The sequence below is a fragment of the Brienomyrus brachyistius genome, chromosome 4 (genome assembly GCF_023856365.1).
Source record: "Brienomyrus brachyistius isolate T26 chromosome 4, BBRACH_0.4, whole genome shotgun sequence".
Lineage (NCBI taxonomy): Eukaryota > Metazoa > Chordata > Actinopteri > Osteoglossiformes > Mormyridae > Brienomyrus > Brienomyrus brachyistius.
Window position 1 is genome coordinate 18,122,599 of NC_064536.1, and position 22,943 is coordinate 18,145,541.

Sequence of the window (22,943 nt, forward strand, 5' to 3'; positions counted from 1 at the left end):
CATCCTGTGAATATATATATTCAGAATATTATGGACTGGTACCTCATCCAGGGCGTCCCCTTGCCTTGTGCCCTATGTTTCCTGGGATAAGCTCCAGGACAACATCCATCCATCCATCCATTTTCCAAACCGCTTATCCTACTGGGTCGCGGGGGGTCCGGTCCAGGACAACAAAGCACCTGTAATGGAAAAACGGTGTGTATAAGCATCTAGTTTATAGCAGTGTATTTTCTTGATGTATTTAGGTTATTCGTGTTTATTTTGGCAGACAGTGATTAGAAATCCCACTCTTAAAAGAACAGTTGGCAGGGATTCATGTCCACCTTCCTGCCGTTAATCCAGTAGGCAGCATAGGCACGGAAGCTCACAGGCGCGCACCACCCGCGGCGCTGAAGCGCGTTCGCGAGGCTTGCTGGCGTCCGCGCGCGGTTCATACGCGATATCGACCGAGCAACTGAAGATGAATGTGATAGAAAGCGGGAGCGTGACTGCAGTCAACGAATGCAGGCTCGGCGATTTACACGCCCCCTGACGTTTATTTTACCAACAGGCTCCGCGGTTAATCTGAACGGATCCAAACAGCTTAGGCACTTTTCAAGGAGAACATTTATTCACTGTACAACCTACTGTGCAATACAATGGCTATTTATTACTACCGAACTTTCTCTGACATTCTTTGCACAATTACTGTTTAATGTTGTTTATTATGTGTTGTTACTGTTTTTTTAGTCGGTGGCACCCTGGTTAGCACTGTTGCATCACACATCAAAAACCTGCTTAGGTGAATTTGAGTTGCCAAATTGCCCGTAGGTGTGCCTGTGTGAGTGAATGATGTGTGAGTGAATGGTGTGTGAGTGAATGATGTGTGAGTGAATGGTGTGTGAGTGTGCCCTGCACTAGCACCCCATCCTAAGTTGTTCCCTGCCTTGCACCCCTAGGCTCCAGACCCCCGTCATCCTGAATAGGTTAAGTGGATGCAGTGGATGGATGGATGTTTATTACTCTTTAAATGTCTTTTTATTGAATGCATGTGCTACTGTAAACCTGCAATCATCTTCAAGCAAGAATCTATCTAATCAGCTTGACTCTGGCATATATAACACTATAGACAGGAAGAGAATTAACTGCCTCCTTTCCAGTCACCCTGAGAGAAGGTGTCTGTGTAGCAAGCCGAATGGGGACCTGTCCTTTCTCTTTGTTTTTATCCGAAATTATCTTGACTCATTGAGGCGTCTCATTTGCTGGGTTGCTGAAACTGGTACAGCTGGGATCAGCCCAGACATGTCATAAAACACAGTTAGAGGTTTTCTCGATTGCTTTGGCACATCTTAGGAAATATGCTTAACATTCTCGCGGCTATAAGTGGGACGTCGGGGCATGATTGATGTCAAGATACGGTGCGTCTTAGCAAAAAGGGGCCTTTATTTTTTGCAGTGTCACTCGATTGCTTTGGAGCATCTCTCAAATGACAATTAACATTTGCAAAACAACAAGTTTAATCCCCACACCATAATATCACTTCTGCACAGCACTACAACATTTCTCATTGATTCACACAAGTTCCCAAATGTGCAAATGGTTTTGTACAATTGCCATCATTTGGCACAATTATCACTTGCTTTAGTCTTGTGGGTCAAAAGATACTATGTAGGTTCCCATTGTAATAATTTTAAATCCAAAACTTTATATGTATGAGATCATCATGTTAGTCACCACATGCAAAACCATTAACCAAGCTGTCAAAATGATGAAAAAATATATTGCTTAGACTGCGGTGATATGGCTTTGCTGATTCAGTACATGATTATGTTGTTTATTGCTGTTCTGCTGTTTTGTGTCACACAGTGCTGTGTCACTTTTTTGTCTGCAATTGTACTGTGTCTGGAGATCTGAAGAAGTTACACGTGCATGTGAGTGCATTTCCTGCCAGTGAACTGAATGTAGAGCCTTGTAACGTTGAAACTAGTGTCAATGACATGCATAAGTAACAGTTTGCTAATGAAAAACGATCAGTCAGTGACAATGAGAAAGTGGGAACTGACTATCATGCAGCATTGTGGAGCTCAAGAGCATACTTACACTGACATGTGGACAATATATCGAAGCATTTTGATGTTCATTGTTAAAACGATGCAGATTGTACTTTTGGTGGCGCTAATTCATTGGAATTATTTGCCTTTGAGACATGAGGTAATTATTTTAGGTTACAGGCTTTTGCTGCTAAACCATAGTGTTGTCCCATATATATGAACTGTTTGGAGAAATGCTCTTATAGTCTAGAGAATGTTAAGCATGTTTCAAGAAATGGGCCAAAGCAATCGAGAAAAACGGAAAACTCCACTCAACAGAATCAGGGGTCTAAATAAGTGGCTTGAGGCAAAACAAGAATTGTCAAAGACTGAAGTAAATAGGGGGAAATGCTGAGGGACACACGGATTTAGAACAGGGTACTGAACAGGGACTGTCCAACAGCGAGAAACTACACAATCAGGTCACAACCTACACTGACCAATCGAAGAGCAGGGTAAGGGCCTGCTCACACATACACAGGGGAGGAGGCTAAGACGAGGGCCGGGCGTGGGTCACTGCTGATTACACACGCACTAGGGACTCGGGGCTAAAGGGAACAGGTAGAGGTCATTACTATACAACACCCAGATGGATGGATGAAGAGCCTATTGAACGACACAAATATATACAGTGTCATATTATTATACTTGAGGAACTACATAACCCACTTTGACAAACAAAACCTACCGTTTTTCTCCATTGCTTTGGCAAATGTCTCAAAAGACAACTGACATTTCTTATCTCGTCACACAAATTCCCAAAAGATTTACCACATATATGAAAATGTTCTTGTACGAATGTCATCACATGGCATAATTTTAATTTGTTTCGGTCCTGTATTTCATGTGGGTTATGTAGTTTCAATCCATGTGTTCGTCTTTCTGATCATTTTTACTGCATCGTTATCCTGGGTCCTAAATCCGTAAACCTTTATTACCCAGTAATGAACCTGGTTTTTCATGTTCTAACCTGCTGAAATATACCGCCCCCCACCTTTGTGTGTGTGGAGTTTGCATGCTGTCCCCAAGTCGTGTGGGATTTCCTCCAGGATACTTAACCCCCCCCCCTTCCAAGATCAAAAACATGCAATTAGGTGAGTCAGTGACTCTGAATTCCCTGCAGTGAGTGAGCCTTTGCCTAGAGATGGAATCCCGTGGTTGGAAAAGTGATGTCACCACTGTACACTTGAGTAAGGCCCTTTACCCACAGTTGCTCCAGGGACAGACTGACCCCGCTTTCTCATTTGTATGTTGCTTTGGGTTAAAGCATCTACTGAGTAAACTTCATATAATGAACTGCATAAGTGGTTGGAAGATGGATGGATGAATGGATGGATGGATGGATGGATGGATGGATGATGGATGGGTGAAGAACATGTTGGACTACACAAATCACAGGAAATATACCGCATATATGACAGGCTATCAAGTGGAATCACTTTTAAACTGTTTCTTTTCCCAGACTAATTTAAGTCAGGGGGGGTGGCATGGTGGTGCAGTGGTTAGCACTGTTGCCTCACACCTCTGGGACCCGGGTTCGAGTCTCTGCCTGGGTCACATGTGTGTGGAGTTTGCATGTTCTCCCCATGTCGTCGTGGGGTTTCCTCCAGGTACTCCGGTTTCCCCCCACAGTCCAAAAAACATGCTGAGGCTAATTGGAGTCACTAAATTGCCCGTAGGTGTGCATGTGAGAGTGAATTTTGTGTGAGTGTGCCCTGCGATGGGCTGGCCCCCTGTCCTGGGTTGTTCCCTACCTCGTGCCCATTGCTTCCGGGATAGGCTCCGGACCCCCCGCGACCCAATAGGGTAAGCGGTTTGGAAAATGGATGGATGGATGGTTAAGCCAGGTGATATATGTCTTTTGGGATTTATACAATTATTCCAATACATTTATACTTTCTTCAAAGAGTCTCCACACCTGGCCTGGTGGATCCCACATTCTCCATAGAGGTATAGGTTGTACCATAAGGGGCGCATACAGGGGCGGAGCCACAGGGGCACTGGCCCCAGATAAAAGCCGATTGGCCCCCAGAGTGCCCCCTCTCCTGTCACTCAGCTATGCAACACATGTCATTTGCTAATGATAAAGTGGGCCCCTCTGTATGAATTATGGCCCATCTAATGTCCCACACCTTAAAAAAACATCCTGTAATCACCCTGTGTATCTCCTCCATCGCCATCTTCTCCAGTCTCATTTTTAATGATCTGATTTATCCCAGACATGCTGACTGAATGCTAGCAGAGAGGGGACAGTGCAGCTTTTAACTGAACCAAGATGAACTCGCGCATTTTTCTATGTGCGTGGAAAGATGGCAGCTGAAGCTGCTGATGACAACCCGTCGTTAACCGCTGTCCATGAAGCTTGATCATGTTTTCCGTTTCATCAATATCGGCTGTGATACAGTCAGAGCTTTAAATGTGCTGACTCAGGAATAAAACCAGGCTATTGCCCCTCAGGAGTGATGCAGAGCGACAATCCCATGCGGCGCGCAACCAAGGAGTGACCGTGAGTCATCCCGTGGCTGCTGGGAGACATCGCTAAACATCACGCCAGCAAACTTCACCAGTGAGTCACAGCTTCACAGGAACTCCGTGACTCGTTGGCTACATCAGGTTATATTGTGTTCAGACGCCGAAACACCAACAACTAAGAGTGTTAACCAATAGTTCCTAAGCACTATAGATTATTATAATGCTAAACTTGCTAAAAATGATAGAAATGCTAACAACGATAAAAAAATGCTAAAAGGGTTACTGTGAGGAGAGGGGGGACAGGACATGAGGAGACAACTAGTCCTCCTAGATCCTCAAATATAGCATGGAAAGGAAAAGATTTAACCCTTTTTGATTTTTTTCCCAGTGAATAGCGGTGATAGCTTATCATGTCTAAGGTTCCCATTGCTTGCAATGATAAATGTTGTGAAGACTCAGTCCTCTTTGACGACATGAAGGAAATTGATTTTTCAAAAAACTGAACAGTTTATACATAGTATGATACTATATTCCAGTGGTTGCCAGTTGGTGGATTCCAGTCCCTATCCAACCAAAGTACAATTGAATCTGGGCCATGCAATGAATCCCACTGGATGCAGTGGACCTTGGCTTTGTGTTACTGATGGAAAAAACAATTTCTGTAAAAGTGGCATGCGACCTAGTGGGCTAGGTACTCCATGCCTGTGATCAGAAGGTTGTTGGTTCAAATCCCAGATTCAGCAGTGAGATATCCTTGTTGGACCATTGGCTACGAACCTTAACCCAAAAGTGCTCCAGGGACTGACTGAACCTGTTTTCTCAGCTGTACAGTATATCATGTTGGATTATGGAGTCTGTTCAATTAGCATAGTGAGCCTTGCAGTTTATTGACTGATTGTACTTATCCTAAATATCAAAAAGAACAATGTGAAAACCAGGGATTATTGAAAAGGGCAAACTGAGGCACTTGGGGTTTTCACAGTTCGTATAATTGGTTTCCGAATAAACAGTCTTGAAGAGTAAAGATCAGATACTGCTTTTTTCAGTTCTTACTGCTATATTTGCCTAGTTGCATTGTGGGCCAGAACAGCCCCCTTACAGGACATGCAAAGTGAATACAGTGTAAATGTCAGTCAGCATGGACACCCACCACTATCTTGTAGGATGCAAGCAGGAGATATGGGGGGGGGGGGGGGGGGGGGCTAGGTAGTATTTTTGGAGTAAACGTGACTGTGAAGAACAAGTTAAAATAGTGGATACATGGGCAGGCACATCACACATACACAGGCACACAAATACATACACATACGCACTAGGCATGTAATGATGAATCGCAAATTGGTTAAAAATCAATGTAAATGATGTGGAAAATGAATCGCTACTTTAGGAGTACTTCACGGTACTTTATTCAACAGAAAAACTTATGTAATATTACATTTGATTTCAGAACATCAGTTCGACGTCAGATGTCGCTGCGTATGCACGTCGACATCGTACAGTTTTTGGTTTTGACTGAATGCGATAGAGATGGTGAGCGAATTTAAATTGAGGACACACCCTCCCGATCTTAAATCGCCAGTGTGGCAGCATTTTAGCTTTCCGGTGATCACAAATGAATATGATGAGAAAAGCACAGACAAGACAAAACTGCGTGCAAACATTGTAAAAGACTGATAACACACACAAATAGCACAATGAGCATGCTTTATCATGTCCACAGGCACCACAGTGAGATTATTAAAAGGGCAAACCATGCAAAAAAGCTGCACATGCAAGCCTTAGTTTATTTGGTAATGCTTTATATTGAGACTGGTTCGGAGGCAAGTGGAGGGCTAACTTAACGGCAGAGTCATGTGACCATGTAAATAAGCAATATTTCTGCACTGAAGCAGCACAAAGGACAGTTTTAACGGCACAAACCAACGCCGCACAAATGATTGCGATCGGTTTGATCGAAATCAGATGCAAATGCGACGGGGGGGGGGTCAACCTTACAAACATCAATATCTCAGAAACTAAAGCAGCACAAAGGACAGTTTTAACAGCACAAACACAGCACGCACGATTGCGATCAGTCTGGTGGAAATCAGACGCAAATGGGGGGCCAATTTCATGCTGATGACGTCACCATGTAAACAAACATATCTCAGAAACTAAAACAGCACAAACAAAAATTTTTATGGCACAATCTGGCACAAACGCGGCACATACAATTGACACGAGTTTGGTTGAAATCTGAAGCATATGTGGCCAACTTCACGCAGGTGTATAACTTTACATCCTAACATCCCTTAACAGCTGTAATATACAACACTGGAGATATTGGGTCATTTGGTCCCTTAACCCAAAAGTACACTGGATAAGAAGAGGATACATTTTGCATGGTTTAGAAAGACAAATAAAGGAATATTTTTAAATGAATTCGTCTGCAGTTCATTCTGTTAAAAAATTGTGAGAAAATCGTATCGTGAATCATATGGAATCGTGAGTTGAGTGTATCGTTAAATCCCTAATATGCAGACACACACAAGTTTATAATTATATCTTTGTGGGCACTCACCATTCATTTCTATGGGGAAATCTCTAATCCAAACCTGACGACCTTAACCCCTACCCAGCCGTGACCTTAACCCTAAGAAATCAAACAAAATATGAGACTTTTGGAATTTTTATTTTTTGAGTTTTGATTTGGGGATCTGACAAATGGTCCCCACAACGTCAAAATAACAGATCTTTGTCTCATCATGGGGGTCATTTGGTCCTCACAGTGTAATATAAACATAATCCAGAGACACAGACAGACAGACACACATACTGCACCCACGTTGGTCAGAACATGAATTACTCTTAAGAAAGATAATGAAAGATAATCACAACCTATACTCTATTATATATGCATCCACCTGTCACATTTCTAATGTGTCAGCCGAAACTTTTGTACGTTGCTCTTGTTATTAGTATTAGCTGTACTGTGGTATTAATAATAAAACTCCCTTCATCATTGACGCACAGCTTTGAGATACAATAAACGTAATGTAAATTTCATGCTGTCATGAAAATGATCTTCAATTTCATTTCCTGTTATAGCTGAGCCATTTATGCTTTATTGAGTTAGCAAATGCTTCTATGCAAAGCAACACACATTTTTTTGAGGAAGCTGGGTCAACTAGTGACCTGTGTAACTGGGGGCTGAGAGCCTTGCTCAAGGGTCATAGGAATTGAACCAGTGACCTCCAGTATCAGATCTGAACCAAGTGAGCCACCCCACCCTATAGGAATGGTCCTGCTCTTACACAGACTCCACCTGTAAGCAGCAAATGTGTATATGACTGCCAAACACTGGCTGGGTCTGTCATCTATATTTTATATTTTATTCATTAGAGCAGACCTGGGCAAGCTATGCAGTCCTTAGAATAATTCAACCAAAAAAGTTATGATCAAAACAATGGTGAGCAAAAGATCTTTGCTCACAAAATTTTCTTTGAATTAATAATAGATATTTAAGTTAAACACCAAAAAATCCATCCATCCATTTTCCATATCGCTTATCCTACTGGGTCGCGGGGGGTCCGGAGCCTATCCCGGAAGCAATGGGCACGAGGCAGGGAACAACCCAGGATGGGGGGCCAGCCCATCACAGGGCACACTCACACACCATTCAGTCACACATGCACACCTACACGGAATTTAGTAACTCCAATTAGCCTCAGCATGTTTTTGGACTGTGGGGGGAAACCGGAGTACCCGGATGAAACCCCACGACGACATGGGGAGTGTCATGCCCGGCTCGTCCGCTCCTCGTGTGTGCCACGCCCCCTAATTACCCACGTGTGATTTCCTGATCGTGCCCAGTCGTGTCTTGTTTCCTGCTGCCTTGTTCCATGTATTTAAGTTCCTGATTTGTACTAACCCGTTGTCTGTCATTGATGTCTGTTGCCGTCCTGAGTTCCCTACCCCTGATTTCCTGGTAATAAACCCCGTTCGTCCTGAAATCTGCCTGCCTACTTCCTGATTCCCCGCTTGCCCTCACGATCGCCGCTTCGCCGAACGCGTCCCGTGACAGGGAGAACATGCAAACTCCACACACATGTGACCCAGGCGGAGACTCGAACCTGTATCCCACAGGGGTGAGGCAACAGTGCTAACCACTGCACCACCATGCCGCCCCATGCAAAAAAATCCATCCATCCATCCATCCATTTTCCAAAACGCTTATCCTATTGGGTCGCGGGGGGTCCGGAGCCTATCCCGGAATCAATGGGCACGAGGCAGGGAACAACCCAGGATGGGGGGCCAGCCCATCGCAGGGCACACTCACACACCATGCACTCACACATGCACACCTATGGGCAATTCAGCAACTCCAATTAGCCTCAGCATGTTTTTGGACTGTGGGGGGAAACCGGAGTACCCGGAGGAAACCCCACGACGACATGGGGAGAACATGCAAACTCCGCACACATGTGACCCAGGCGGAGACTCGAACCCGGGTCCCAGAGGTGTGAGGCGACAGTGCTAACCACTGCACCACCATGCCACCCCTTGCAAAAAAATGCACTAGTTATATTAATTTCTTCATGCATTTTTTTAAAAAGGCAACAGGACAATTGATAAGTCTATTATTGCAGTTGTCATGGGGCGTGACTATAATGATTAAAAATGGTAAAGCTGAGATTTGGTCCTCTGCAGAAAACAATTGCCCAGGCCTGCACTGGAGGATAGTATGACAAAACCATTGTGCCGTTTAACTGGGATGAGATGACACTGACAACAATCCAGGCGGATAATGTGGCAACGATAACCAATAAGTATCACCAGTATTTCAAATGTATCATAAAAAATAAACTTTATTGCAAGAAGACGACAGGAAAATAATCAGATGACTACATTTTTATTTTGGTTGCATTAACATCCCTGCTGTTGTTAAGCTTCCAACAGTGACAACACAATAAACTCCCCAAAACTTGGCATAAACGTGCCAATTATAGCACTTTTATAATATGCTTTGTTATCAACTTAATGAGGGAGATATTTGAATGGGAAATAGAGCGCATTGTTAACAATAATTTAGCAAGCCGTTTTTGTGATTGCGTTATTTTATTAATAGAGAGCATACCTCACCTTTCCATATCAAACACTCACTCCAACTTAACTTGGAAGAATGAAAATTAAACTGCCATTCTGACTGGCACACAAATACCACTTAGAAGAGGAATATAGTCTTAATTTTAATGTTAAGCATTCACTTCAGAAAATATCAACGCTGATCCTAGATGTAAGTCGATGATGAGAAGTATGTGTATTAATATATAACAGGGAAATGTCAAGTTGTATGATTTATTTCCTAATGAGATAGGGTAAGGCATATCTTTAAAAGGGAATATGTAAGCTCTATGCTTCATTGTGTGATCAGGGAGATAAAATCTATGAATTTTATGATGCAATATCATGAGGAAGATGCTGTTTACATCTCACAGCGCTGGAGTCAGTCACATGTGATATTAAAAATGAGACATGCTCCTTATTAATACATCATGCAACATTCGAATGTCAAGTGATTCCTGAGAAGTATTAACCCTTTGAAGTACTCAGTGAGCTGTGGTTGCCATTGGATGAGTCTCTGTCTCCTAGCTAGCTTATGTGGCATTAAATCAGATTAATGCTGAACTTTTTAGTCTATGCAAAATATTTCTTTGTGCTTTGGGTAACTGTGTTTTATGTGTGTACGCTGTTATGTACAGCTTGTGAGAAATCGAAGCACACCCCTGATTATTAAAACATATACTGTATGACCTTCATCCTGTCCGCAACAAGTCCTAAAAGTCAACATTGTGAGACATATATATATATATATATATATATATATATATATATATATATATATATATATACACATATTTTACATGATCAGTGATTATTAAAGAAAATGCAATCACCCAACAGTCAGACCTCCATTGTTAGAGAATGAAGTGCAGTCTTACTGGTTCTATACCAGTAATAAGGTCATTAATAAGCTCAGAATCTAGGGCAAGGTTCCCCAATTCTGGTCATGGAGGTTTAGTCTGCAACACAGTTTGCAGATTTCCCTGCTCACACACCCACTAAACCTGCCAATTAGCTGGTAGGCGGAATAAGGTGTGTTTGAGCGGGGAAATCTGCAAAATGTGTCGCAGTCTGGCCCTCCAGGACTGCAATTAGGAAATACCATGACCTAGAGATTCAACATAGATGACCATTATGGGTTGATCATCAGTGACTGTTTTAATGGCACTGGCAGTAGCCCCAGTGGCCTAACGGATAAGGCATTGGCCTCCTAAGCCAAGGATTGTGGGTTCAAATCCCATCTGGGGTGTGGTTACTTTATGCACCCTAACCTATTTGCAGACTATTGTTTATGCTTAAATTTACTTTGCCTCATTTGTACATTGCTTTGCACAAAGAGCTCTCGTAGGTGAGACCAAATGTGAACATTGTAATGTGGCTGCCCCCCTGCATTCCTTTGGGCCTGCACTGTTTCTCAACACGGGGAGGAGGGGACTATGAACACGGTTCTGACGAGGCGGAGCTCAGCCCCTCGACCGTTCCCAACTATATCAAGTGGAATCTGATTTAATTCGTTTTGATTTGAAGTCTGAGTAACTTTTCAGGGGTGCTTGGAGGGATTCAGACAGGCATACAGAGCCTTTGGCTGCCAAATCGCATTCCGTCGTTGAGTCGGTGGGTGGTTCCTTACCATGTGAATCCAGGGACTGTCAGCTCGGCTGACAGCGTTCAGGTTTGTGGCAGCACATCATGCCCAGGTCAAAAGATTCCCGTGACAGTCTCAGAAAAAAAAGTCACGCTGCGCATCAGTGTAGGAAGTCTGTCCTTCTCCAGATGGATTATTTGCAAGCAGAGAGAGATGCTCATTGTTCACCCGGATCGCGGGTGGCACGTTAGCCCTGCGTGTGGTGCTGTGTGTGTGTGACTTTATATGGCGTGAGTTTGCATGGGGCCCCTCTGTTCGCGTAGGTTTCCTCCAGGTACTTGTGTTTTCTCCAGCAGTGTAAAGACAGGCATGTTAATTGGCATCTCTGAAATACTCATAGTGTGCCCTGTGATGGACCAGCATTCCATCCACGGCGTACGCCAGCACTGAGCTTCCTGGGATCAGCTCCAGGACTTTCCCCCATCCCCATGAACCTTCACCACCTGTTTTGTTTTGCATTGTCTGTATTTTTACATTGTTTTGTTTTGCATTGTCTGTATAGTTTTGCACTGCCTGTATTGCTTTGCACCATCTCCTCTGTCACTACTGTTTTGCACTGATAGTTTTGCACTGTCTGTATTGTTATGCACTGTCTTTAGTCTCTTTGTAACCAAGTGAGGCTGTGCAACTCAGCATTCCAATGCACTTGTTGCACATGGCCAACAAAGATCTTGAATCTATTCAGAACTATTTCTTTACGTGGTCATACTATTCCTCTCCTCCAAGTTTTGCAGTTTTTTTCCCATGCCCTGGGTCTTCTTCTAATATGCACAGATATTTTATGTTACTGATTCAGGAATATGGACAATAATTCAAGCCCCATTGTCACATTACTGCTTGATATCAGAATAAAAAATTAGGTTGCAAAGATGGCAAATTCTCAGTACTTTTTGCAAGGTCCAATAAAATCAATCACTGTCAAAGAATTAGTTGCTGTTTTCATGAGAACTGGACACCAGGATGGTTTGAAGACATCTTAACCCCAGGTTTCTGTAATATACACATAATTTAAAAACTTGTGTAATAGCACCATTTGTTTAGAAGGTCACATGTGGAGAGGATATCCTGAAAGTTTGTAGGTGCAATGTTACTCAACAGCCAGTCAACATGAAAATCCCACTGGGCATCTTTGTCTTTTGCAGATCATGCTCTTGTCTGCTCAGCTGCAAGATCTCTTTGTCCTCAGGCTCTGAAGGTAAGCTACCTTCTACGGAGACTAATGGAGAAAGTGACCGTCTGCAATTCTCATTATCCCGATAGAAAGGGGTCCAGGCAAAGGTGCCCCTGTCTTGTGCCCCTCTGTTGCCCTTCAGTGAAACACCGCTGGAGCCGTCTCTATTTTTATTGGCTCTGAGCAAGAATGTAGGAATGTGGTTTTCCTAAACCTATATGTGATGCAGTTATAGTTTCAGCGGTTTCCAGAACTGCATGAATATACACAAATATTAGCAATAATTATGAAGTATTTTAAGAAAATATGGTATTTTTAATTAAATAATTAGTTAATGAATGCTTCATGAAGGTCTCGTCTTTAACGCACTATACATACCTTTATTATGCATTATACATGAGAGCTTCATAAGTCAGTCATAATGCATTATAAAGATGACTATAACATTTTATGCCATTTTATAAAAAATTATTGGCATGTTTATAATGCTAATGAGTGCATTATAATGCTTTATGAAAGTGTTTATAAAGTACTAAAAACGTGGTCTTAAATAAAGTGTTACCAATTTTTCATCCTTGCCCCACCCCTGAAAAAAATCCATACCCACTACTATATAAAAGGCTGGTACCCAATGAAAAATGATTAAGGTTTCAGCTAAGCTAACATGCACATGTCAGCTGGACTGGGGACACTGGCTACCGGTCAGGTGTTTGGCTTTGGCTCGCCTCTGTCAATCCATCTGTCTGTCACTTTTCCCAATTACACTGGAATCCCAATCCCCATTAACTCCGACTTCATCCTTGTGGGCTCCTTTTCCTACACTGTCGATATTTATCATCATCAAGAGCCGCCACTTCAGCCATGACTCCGTCAGCATTAAGCCAGGAGAGTGAAAGTGCCCTCATTTCTCACGGTAAACGCCAATGTTGCTGTCGATGTCGTGAAGAAGCGGCCCCAGGGACCCTCCCCTCTGATATATGCACCGACTGTGACACCGGTGTTCCGGAAACTTGCCCAAAAGGTCTCCACACTGCCCACTTCATCCACCATAGTCCAGCTGCCCCCCAGGCTCAACTTTCTAATCACTGAATAGATGTGCTTTCCGTTTATCGCGGATCCTGACAACCACTGGTGCTTCTCATCAAGTCTGGGCTCCAATTTCCTGCTGGAGATAACGAGAGTTAGGAAAAGAAATCATTGCCTCAGTGGTTGCCCCAGAACAATCTTTAAATCTATGAAGAAATACAAACCTGCAGTATAACAAGATGGGCAATTAATCCTGAGTGTAAAACACAGGCCAGGCCTGCTGATGCTGTCTTTGACCTCATGTGAAGAGGCTTTTCTACAACATCATTGTGAGCCCTCAGATGTATTATGCTGTAATCTATCCCTATTAGTCTTATGACTCTAGAATACTCTAGCATTTTAACTTGTGCTACTATACATGGTGATGCAAAAATACAAAGGCAATATCTGGGTGTGCAACACCAGGTGGCGCTGTGGTAAAAATAGGTCAGTTACAGATGGTTATGGACTTCATTGTGGTTGTATGTGGCTTGGAACAAACGATTAATTGGTTAATCTCCATGGTGCTATTGAAGGGATTTTTTCAGTATTTGCTGAGCATGCATTTAACTTGTCCATTTGTCTGGTACAATTTCACAATGTGATTGGGGCCTATCCCAGACATATAGCTTTGGTAAAAATTAAGAAACCGCTCTATATATTTTTAAATAAATCAGCATTTTAAAATCCTGGTTTAATTGTAGTTTTGCTGGCAGAAGGCTACGCTGAGCAGCAGGTTGCTTCCATGTTCAAAATTTCTAAGACAGCAGAACACAAGAACAAGGTGAAGCAGGAGACACTGGGAACGACCAGAAACCAGGCAGGCGAAGGACAGAAGTGATATTACAATGCCAGAGATGACTGTTAACTTATCCAAGTTTCTCATGAATCATAGGATGACTTCAAGTGACCTTCAAAGGGAATGGGAAACATTAAGTGAAGGTGTGAAGTGCACTGCTGGGACAGTTCGTATCAGGATCCTAGAAGCAGAACTGAAGTCCTACAAAGCAAGGAAGAAGCCCTTCATTAATGAGAAGCAGGGAGTTTGCAAAAAAATCTATATATTTTACACAGAAGCACACCCATAAATTGAGAAATGAGTGAAACAAAAAAATGTGGTCTCTTCATTTTCTATATAACTGTATAGGCTGGGGACACCGTGGGTGAGACATTAGTCCATCACGGGGCATGAGACAGGGGGACACCCTGGACAGAATGCTAGTCCATCACGGGGCATGAGGCAGGGGGACACCCTGGACAGGATGCCAGTCCATCACGGGGCATGAGGCAGGGGGACACCCTGGACAGGATGCTAGTCCATCACGGGGCATGAGGCAGGGGGACACCCTGGACAGAATGCTAGTCCATCACAGGGCATGAGGCAGGGGATGCTCTGGATATGGGACACCAGTCTCACAAAGGGCAGTGGACATCCTGGATGGGATGCCAGTCCATTACACAGCATGTAACCACACATTATGGGCATTTCAGGACCCCTGAATGTTTTTTGGAATGTGGGAGGAAACTAGAGTGTTGGAGGAGACCACAAACACGCACACACACACAGGTATACCTATCCTTATAGCTCATTCACTTCTATGGGAAAACCGCTAACTATGACAACCTTAACCCCTACTCTGCCCTAACCATAACCATAAGTAAGCAAGCAAAATACAAGCTTTTTTGTTTAGTTTTTAAAAGTCAGTTTTAAAGTCAACTCTATAAAATAGAGTTTTATATTTTACGTAAAAAAACAGATATTTATCATGTTATAGGGACATTGTGTCCCCATAAGGATATATAACATAATATATATAATAGAAGGTATACACACACGCACACACACACACACACACACACACACACACACACATAGAACAGACACTTAGTCCCTGAGATGTTATATTGTGCAGACGTCATGCATATAAACAGTGTTGTCTGGTACAGCAAAATTCCCCAGCCCAAGATCTGCTTAAAATCAATGTCACATATGCAGTTTCGTTGCACTTTTTTGTGCTGCCATTATACTAATGCATATGATAATGGTGCATCGATAGTAATAATAATAGTGGGTAATGCAAGTTACGAGTTACGAGTTACGTGTCACCAGGAATTGATTCGGAATACGACAAAGTAAAAAAGAAAAACCGGAGCTACACTCAGTTCCTTCCCAAAGGTTGAATGTCTGTTGGAATTACAGTCAATATCAGTTATTACTTACATGGCAACTTAACTTTTGATCCTATGTTGATCAAGGTCTGGTTTTCCCCACGGTTGCCAGTTTTGGTCAGAAACTGTGAAGAAAAGTCCGCACACACATTCACAAGTATGTAACAGTTTTATTACCCTGTAAATCGTCTGTAGGGTTTGCAAAGTATCCCAGCACTTCTGGTGTAGCTAATGTTAGGCTTGTAATGGAACAATATAGATTGCTTGTGTGCGTCTGAAAGCGCGGGTGTCACTCCAGATGCGTGAGTTAATTGGCAACCATGCTTTCTGTGTGCGTCTTTCTCTGGCTTTCGGTGGCTAGCTATTCAGTATTATGGTTAGGAACAGCTCGCATTCATAGTAATTAATTTCTTTTTCCCCTTACCGTCTGCTGTGGCGGAACATTATGAAATCAACCCCACAACCTGCAACTCACGACCTCCTAATATTTACCCACAACCGCATTTTAAAATGATCCAATTGGCCGGGAAAACGGCAGATCCGGCGACTCTGCATATTAGGCCACCAAACTGCGCAGTGAACATCTCTGTGCCCACGTGGTGCTGCACAGGAGTAACAGGGCTGGTTTGTCGCCTCTGACAAAGCAATTCCCACCGTTTGCCGAATCTCAATACTTTTGGCACAGCATGTGAATGGATCCTGTCATTAGATTCTGCATTAGAATGAATCAGTGAAGTCTTCCACTTGTTTGGACACAATAGCATGAATATTTCTGATATTTATTTCTTTGTTTTACAAACGAAGAAATCACAAGCGGGTGCGCAGAGATCACAATGTTTCACATTTACAGAAGGCAGCATTTGCTGTTTCTAGTCAGAACTCACATCTCCGGGGACTAGTCGCTGCTTGGCTTTTTTTTAAAGAACTGTACTGCTGAGTCGTATTTTACCAGACTGAATGACACAGTCACATTTCTGTAACAAAAAACACGCACAAAGACAGAGTGAAGAAAGGTACAAAGCCTAATTTTTATCCATATGTAAGTAAAATGGCATCCTCCTTTCAACAAGAAAGACGAAAATGACGGAAAATGGGAAGAAAATGGTGGTTATGGATTAGTTCGGTAACATATGTTCTTTTATGTTTGAACGCTAGGCTAGAATGCTAATACAGCCCCCAGCAGGTGCACAGGAGATACTGTTGCTTACACCTTCCTCAGAGAAAAACACCCATCATTTTCAGTTTTTTCTCTCTGTATTCTGAGGTGAAGATAACAGTTCGGTCCCTTGTCTGCTACAGAAATTAAGAAGACACAAATCAGTCACGCATCCTGAATGGCTTGTTAGCATCGCCTTCGGTTAGCGATTAGCGTAGCATGGGCAGCTATTTACTGTGACGACACAGTTGACTTACACTGTGGGGGACTGAAGAGCCATTTTAGACTTATAAATTAAAAACATTTATACCATGGCACTGTTGAATTCTGACCGGTCAGAAGAGTTTTGATTAATTTTCTATAACACATGTAATGCCAGATAGGCAAATCACAGTAGTAAATCGATGCGCGGTTATAATCTCTAATTCTAACGGTACTTAAAATTAAAGAGGTAGAACACAATTTAAAATTAAATTAAAATGTTTAATCATCGGTGGGAGACAGTAGTTCTACTAAATAACTGCATTCCCAAGTCGTAAACATGAAAATGATGTCTTCAGTTACAAACACGTAAACCATACGTGTGGTGACTGTGGTATAAGTGTATTACACACGGCAAGCTGCTGGATGTCATCTGGTTCTATGCCTCCACAGCTGTGCATGGCTTGTTGCGCATTAACCCTTGCATGTTAATCGTATTGTTTCCCATTATGGTTCCTTTTAAACCACCTGAATAATCATGACCTACATATGCCAGTGTCTGTGTGGGCAGATATTGCAGCTTGACAAGTAAGAACCCCCCGCATCTGTTTCCGTCAATTAAAACGAAAAATCTGCCTTTGTTCGTTAAAGTGGCCGGGCGTGCTGAGTCACTTAGTGCAGCTGTTTCGTAGCCCCCCCCCCCCCCCCCCGAGTCTATGGAACTCACAGCACTTGAAGCTATTTGATTTGTAGAGATTAATAACAAATACACTGCAGCACCTGCGTGTATACTGTACATGCATAGTAGTAAACTGTATCTGAAGCGTCATTTTTGTACACATCAGCAACAGACTTGGCAGGGAGTTTCTTTTAGGAAACCTCAAACTTTATCAAACTAACAATACAGTTACTCGCTATAAAGTTTTTGCACAGCTACTTTGCGGATGAGATTCTGTCGTTTCTGATGAAATCAGAAATTCAAATGAAATCAATCAACTTTCGACTTGCGCCTAGCATGCAAACGAGCCAAGAAAGTTTATCCCGAGCTACGTGATCGTGAATAAGTTTTGATGCCGCGTCTGGTAACTTGAAGCTAAAGCACGCTCTACAGGTACGAAACTGCCAACCCCCTGAATACATTTTCGGCACTGAGGAGAATGAGCACATTATGTACGAATTGCTGTGATTTACTTCAGGATCGTGATAAGTCAGGCCGACCTATGTGCCTTTAAGCTAGCTATTTCCATCAACACTGCTCTTAGTGTTAAAATTCTGAAACTCTAGCCATCGTTTGAGTGAGGAAAGTGAGTTAGTAAGACATGGCCATTAATGTAGTGATTAGCAAGAGGTGTAGCTACAGGTTAGTTGGCATTGTTCGCAGACACGGATTTATAACTAGGATGATTTTGATTCGGGTCCATTGAGGTCGAGTGGGGGCGCTTTTGTTCTGCTCTGGCTGCTGTGTTCCAGCCAGAATAGTTATAGAAAAGTATCCAGCTGAATAAATGGGTAAGTCTATGGTGATTACACATGTCTGCTTTTCGTGCAATTTTTTTGCACCATTCGGGGGCACAGATGCGTAGGGCATATGGGGCAGGGGGTAAGAGCCGGTGTCGTGAAATTTCATCGAGCAAGAGCGGGAAGGTGGCACATTTTTATTTAGCCGTCGTCGTATATATATATTTTCATATCTGGTGAGTAAACGGTCACCAAACATTAGCTAACACAGGCCCTAATAATTAAAGATTGCCATGTAAAATCTGTCATCTTTCATTTGGTTTTTAATGCTTTTTCTACATATAATATTCCGTAGAGTTTTTTTCTACGCTGCAGTAAAATGTGGTTTCCTTGGCGGAACAAAAAGATTCAGCTGCAGGGATGTTCCAGGCATGGCCCGACGGATCACTCGTCATCCGTGGAACGTTGCCGGGGAATCCGTATGCCGTGACGTAGTGCTTCAGGCACTGAAGGACCAGCCGATGGGCAGAGATGTGAGTGATGAGAATGAAGATGTCAGAGGATGAGGAGGAGGGGAGTACCCCCTTATTCCCTTGCCGGTGACTGTGGCTTAGGCTGCAGCCTGGGTAACGGAAGCAGGAAAATGGGTGATATGTGGGGAACCATGGCAACAGAGCAGTAGCCTAGAAGCAGATGCTTCTGGGTTCGTAAAATCCCAGAAGCCCCAGGGTGGAGCACCGTGACCGACCACCATGCAGGGGTGGGTTTGTTCTGTCTGGCACCCCACCCAAAAAGTCATCAAAGCTTGTGCTGAAGGCAAATTTTCTGTTAGGAACTTCCAATCTTTGATTTTCTTTCTGTGAGGATACAATTGCTTCACGGTTGTATATAATCATGTTACGTTAGCTGCTGAGTGGATTGTAGATAGCCAGCTGGCTAGTGGAGCATGCTGCCCCAGCCTCTCCTAAATAAGCAACGGATTTATTTAATATTTAGTGCGGTCAGGTCACTTTAATGTCATTTCACAAGTGAAACTGTAATCTGACAGAGAACTTTTATTTTACTTTTATATTAACTTCTATTTATTGCTCTTCGTATATGAAATTTAAAACTATATTTTCATATCAGTATTACAGTTTTTCTCAGTTGCTTTGATGCATTTCTCACAACAGGATTTAAGTTCTCAAAACTGCTCGTTCAATTCCCCCAACCTCTAGTCAGTAATGCACATCATAATAGCAATTTCTGCTTGTTTTTATCATTTTACAGTTGCTTTAGTACAGTCAGGCAGATGCTTATCTGCAATTCCCAGCTATATCATATATCAGCTGTTGCTTATTTCATGATGATCAAAATGCATGGTGCTACTGTAGCCCTCTTTTGAATAGTCTTACACTCCAGACGAACTTGTCATTTTGTAAGTCATCGCAGCCAAAAATGTTCAACAGGATATCATTGGCCGTCGAGTGTATTTTATAGGTTTCTAAAAAACCTTTTTGGTATCTATTCACAATATTAATGATTCCTGCACCATTTTCATATATATGGATGGATGACACTGCTTTCAGCTTGGCCAAAGGAAGGAGACGTGGCTGCAATCTGATTGGACAGAGAGTTACTGTTGACGTGCCAGCCCAGCGGGATGGAAACATCACTATGTATGCGGCTATTTTGGACAGAAGGGTCTACACTCGTATCCCCCTTGTGGGGCCATACAACGCCCAACATCTGGTTACCTCTACAGGGATCTCATTCCTGAAGAGGAGCTTGGTCAAGAAAATGTACCAAAGTATGTGATCATTTGTGATAATGTTTCTATCACTCCAACCCAATCTGGCAACGGTTTGCCAACCACCCCAGGATGCTGATGGAATTCCTACAACCATATTCCCCGTTCCTCAACCCAGCTGAGGAGTTCTTCTCAGCTTGGAGGTGGAAGGTATATGACCGTAACCCACATACAGAAGTGACACTGCTTACTGTCATGGAAGCTCCGTGTGGAGATATAACAGCAGGCGCCTGCAGAGGATGGATAAGACATTCTAGGAGGTTCTTTCCACGCTGCATTGCAAAGGAAGATATCCGTTGTAATGTGGATGAGAACATGTGACCCAATACACAGAATTGGCTGCAACTGCACAAAGCATTTCGAGTTTCAGTATGTATATATTTTCCCTTTTTGATTTTTAAATTGTTCTTTGTTTCATTTAATATGTTATGCATAAGGCATTTGTCATGGTGAATTGCCGGACGTGCCGAATGGGAGATCGCTCAGGCAGCGAGAGCGATCAGGAATAGGCAAGCAGGCAGAAATCGGGGCAGAACTAGGGTTTATTACAGGACACGGACTACGAACATTCACTAGGACTGGTAACATCAATGACAGACAAGGAAACAGGGGAGACCAGGACTTAAATACATTAAAGCAGGGCAACATAATCAGACGGGGCTGGAAACAAATCGGGGAAGCACACGTGGGTAATCAGGGGGCGTGGCACACATGGGGAGCGGACGGGTAAGGCATCACAGCATTGAAATGCATTCTTTTGCTAGACTGCAATTGCAGTGCATTGTATGTTACCAAATACCTGTGCAATCAATAAAATATTCTTCTAGAATCAATCTCCCGCAATCAGTGTTTTTTTATTTTTATGTTTCCCACCCTTGTCATTCAGATGTTTTGTGCAACAGAAAATGTTTAGATTGTGCCGATTTTATGTTGATAACGTGACTTTACATTTTGGCTGTCATGTCCATGAACAACGATTCGTAGACTTGGGATTTTGATGGCACTGACATATTCAATTACGTAAATACTTGTTTTTGAGGCATGGAATAAGGATTTTGAAGAGGTTACCTGCTTTTTCCGATCATCCGTGATGTTTTTCCATTTGCATAAAGTGTTTAGAGAAAGGCACTCGCTGTTATGCAAATGTTAAGTCTGCTGTGAGAAATGCACCAAAGCAACTGAGAAAAACTGTAAGGCTGATCACTGACTAAAACTTCTCCGTCCCCCTAGTAATTTCTAGGTGAAATTTGCAACAGATAAACTTAAAAAAACAGCTTGTCTTTGGAATGATGGCTAACTGGATTCATTTCTAAAGCATCCAGCTGTTGCAAAAAGATGTTAGTACAACCCAACACTTTTTAAAGGAGGTGTGTTACTTGTGTAGTGATACATCCATCCAGCACTGTGACTGCGTAACCCCAACTGGGGTTGCAGGGGGACCGGAGCCTATCCCAGGAATAAGGGGCACAGGCGGGAACCAACCCTGGGCAGGTGCCAACACACCACAGGGCGCACACACTCACACACAACTACAGGGCCAATTTAGACTCGCCAAAAAAACTGCCCTGCACGATTTTGGACTGTGGGAGGAAACCAGAGCCCACAGTGAAAACCCACTGGAACACAGGGAGAGCATGCGAACTCCACACAGAAAGGACCTGGAACCAAACCCGGGACCTTGCTGTGAGGCAGCAGCACAAACCACTCTGCCACTGTATCAACCAGTCCTGATGCAATATCTATAAAAAAACATTAAAATCCTTTGATTGTGTTGATATCTGTAGGGGAATTTAGCAGGTGATCAAAGCTCACAGCTTAGAATGGTGCATAATCTTACTTTTAAGATGGGACAGCCAGTTCCAGTGGGGAGTCATCACTGGGCTTCCTCCTCCAGCACAGGTTCAGTCAGGTTGGCTTCATCCCTCCCATCCAAAGCAACAAGCAATTCATTAAGCAAGGGCAGCCAGCTAGCCAGTCCCCGGAGATACAGGGGCTAAGGGCCTTGCTCAGTGACCCCATGATGAAGTCACTCATCCAGCCATGTGATTTAAACCAACACCCTTCTGATTACAAGATCAATGCATTGAGTCCCAATACACTGAGCCACATGCTGCTCCCATCGAACTGTTCCTTGTCCACTACATTGGTGTTGTGTTACTTGACATTCGGACTTTTTTCCCTTATGCATAATTTCCGCTCACCTTGTTTGTGTTCAGAGGTGAATTTAAGACCTCCCTGTGCTTTCATCGTGAGCTTTTCACAATCCTGTGATTGTCTCCCAGACTGAGAATTACATACTTAACCCACAAACTCGTAGGACGGTGAAATGATAGACGCCAGTGGGTGGTTGTCGCCCTGTTATAAATGCATCGAGTTGGCTTCCCTACTCTAATTGTTCATTTTTTCCCTTCACTGTCAACTGTTAACAAGCACCCCCCCCCAACTGCTCAAATCATGACAGCTTTAATTTTGGCTTAAATTTGGTAGTGGTGTCAGGAGAAAGTGGGACGGTAATCTGGAAATGCTGAAGAAACACTGAGTGGCTCAAAAAGACCTTAAAGAAAGCATGGGCTCCTGTCTTATGTAAAAGCAGCTTCCCTTGCTTTTGGCTTTCGATGTGACAGAAGTGAATACATCATGAATAA

General features: G+C 43.0%; 1 long non-coding RNA gene and 1 other non-coding gene across 3 annotated transcripts in view; one reads left to right on the plus strand and one right to left on the minus strand.

Annotated features, from left to right (window-relative positions):
* The window catches only part of LOC125740132 (uncharacterized), a 149,722-nt gene that overhangs the window by 123,185 nt on the left and 3,594 nt on the right, over window positions 1-22,943 (minus strand). The window lies entirely within an intron of this gene.
* Window positions 10,821-10,893, plus strand: trnar-ccu (transfer RNA arginine (anticodon CCU)). The gene has a single exon. It is a non-coding gene; the product is annotated as a tRNA-Arg (tRNA).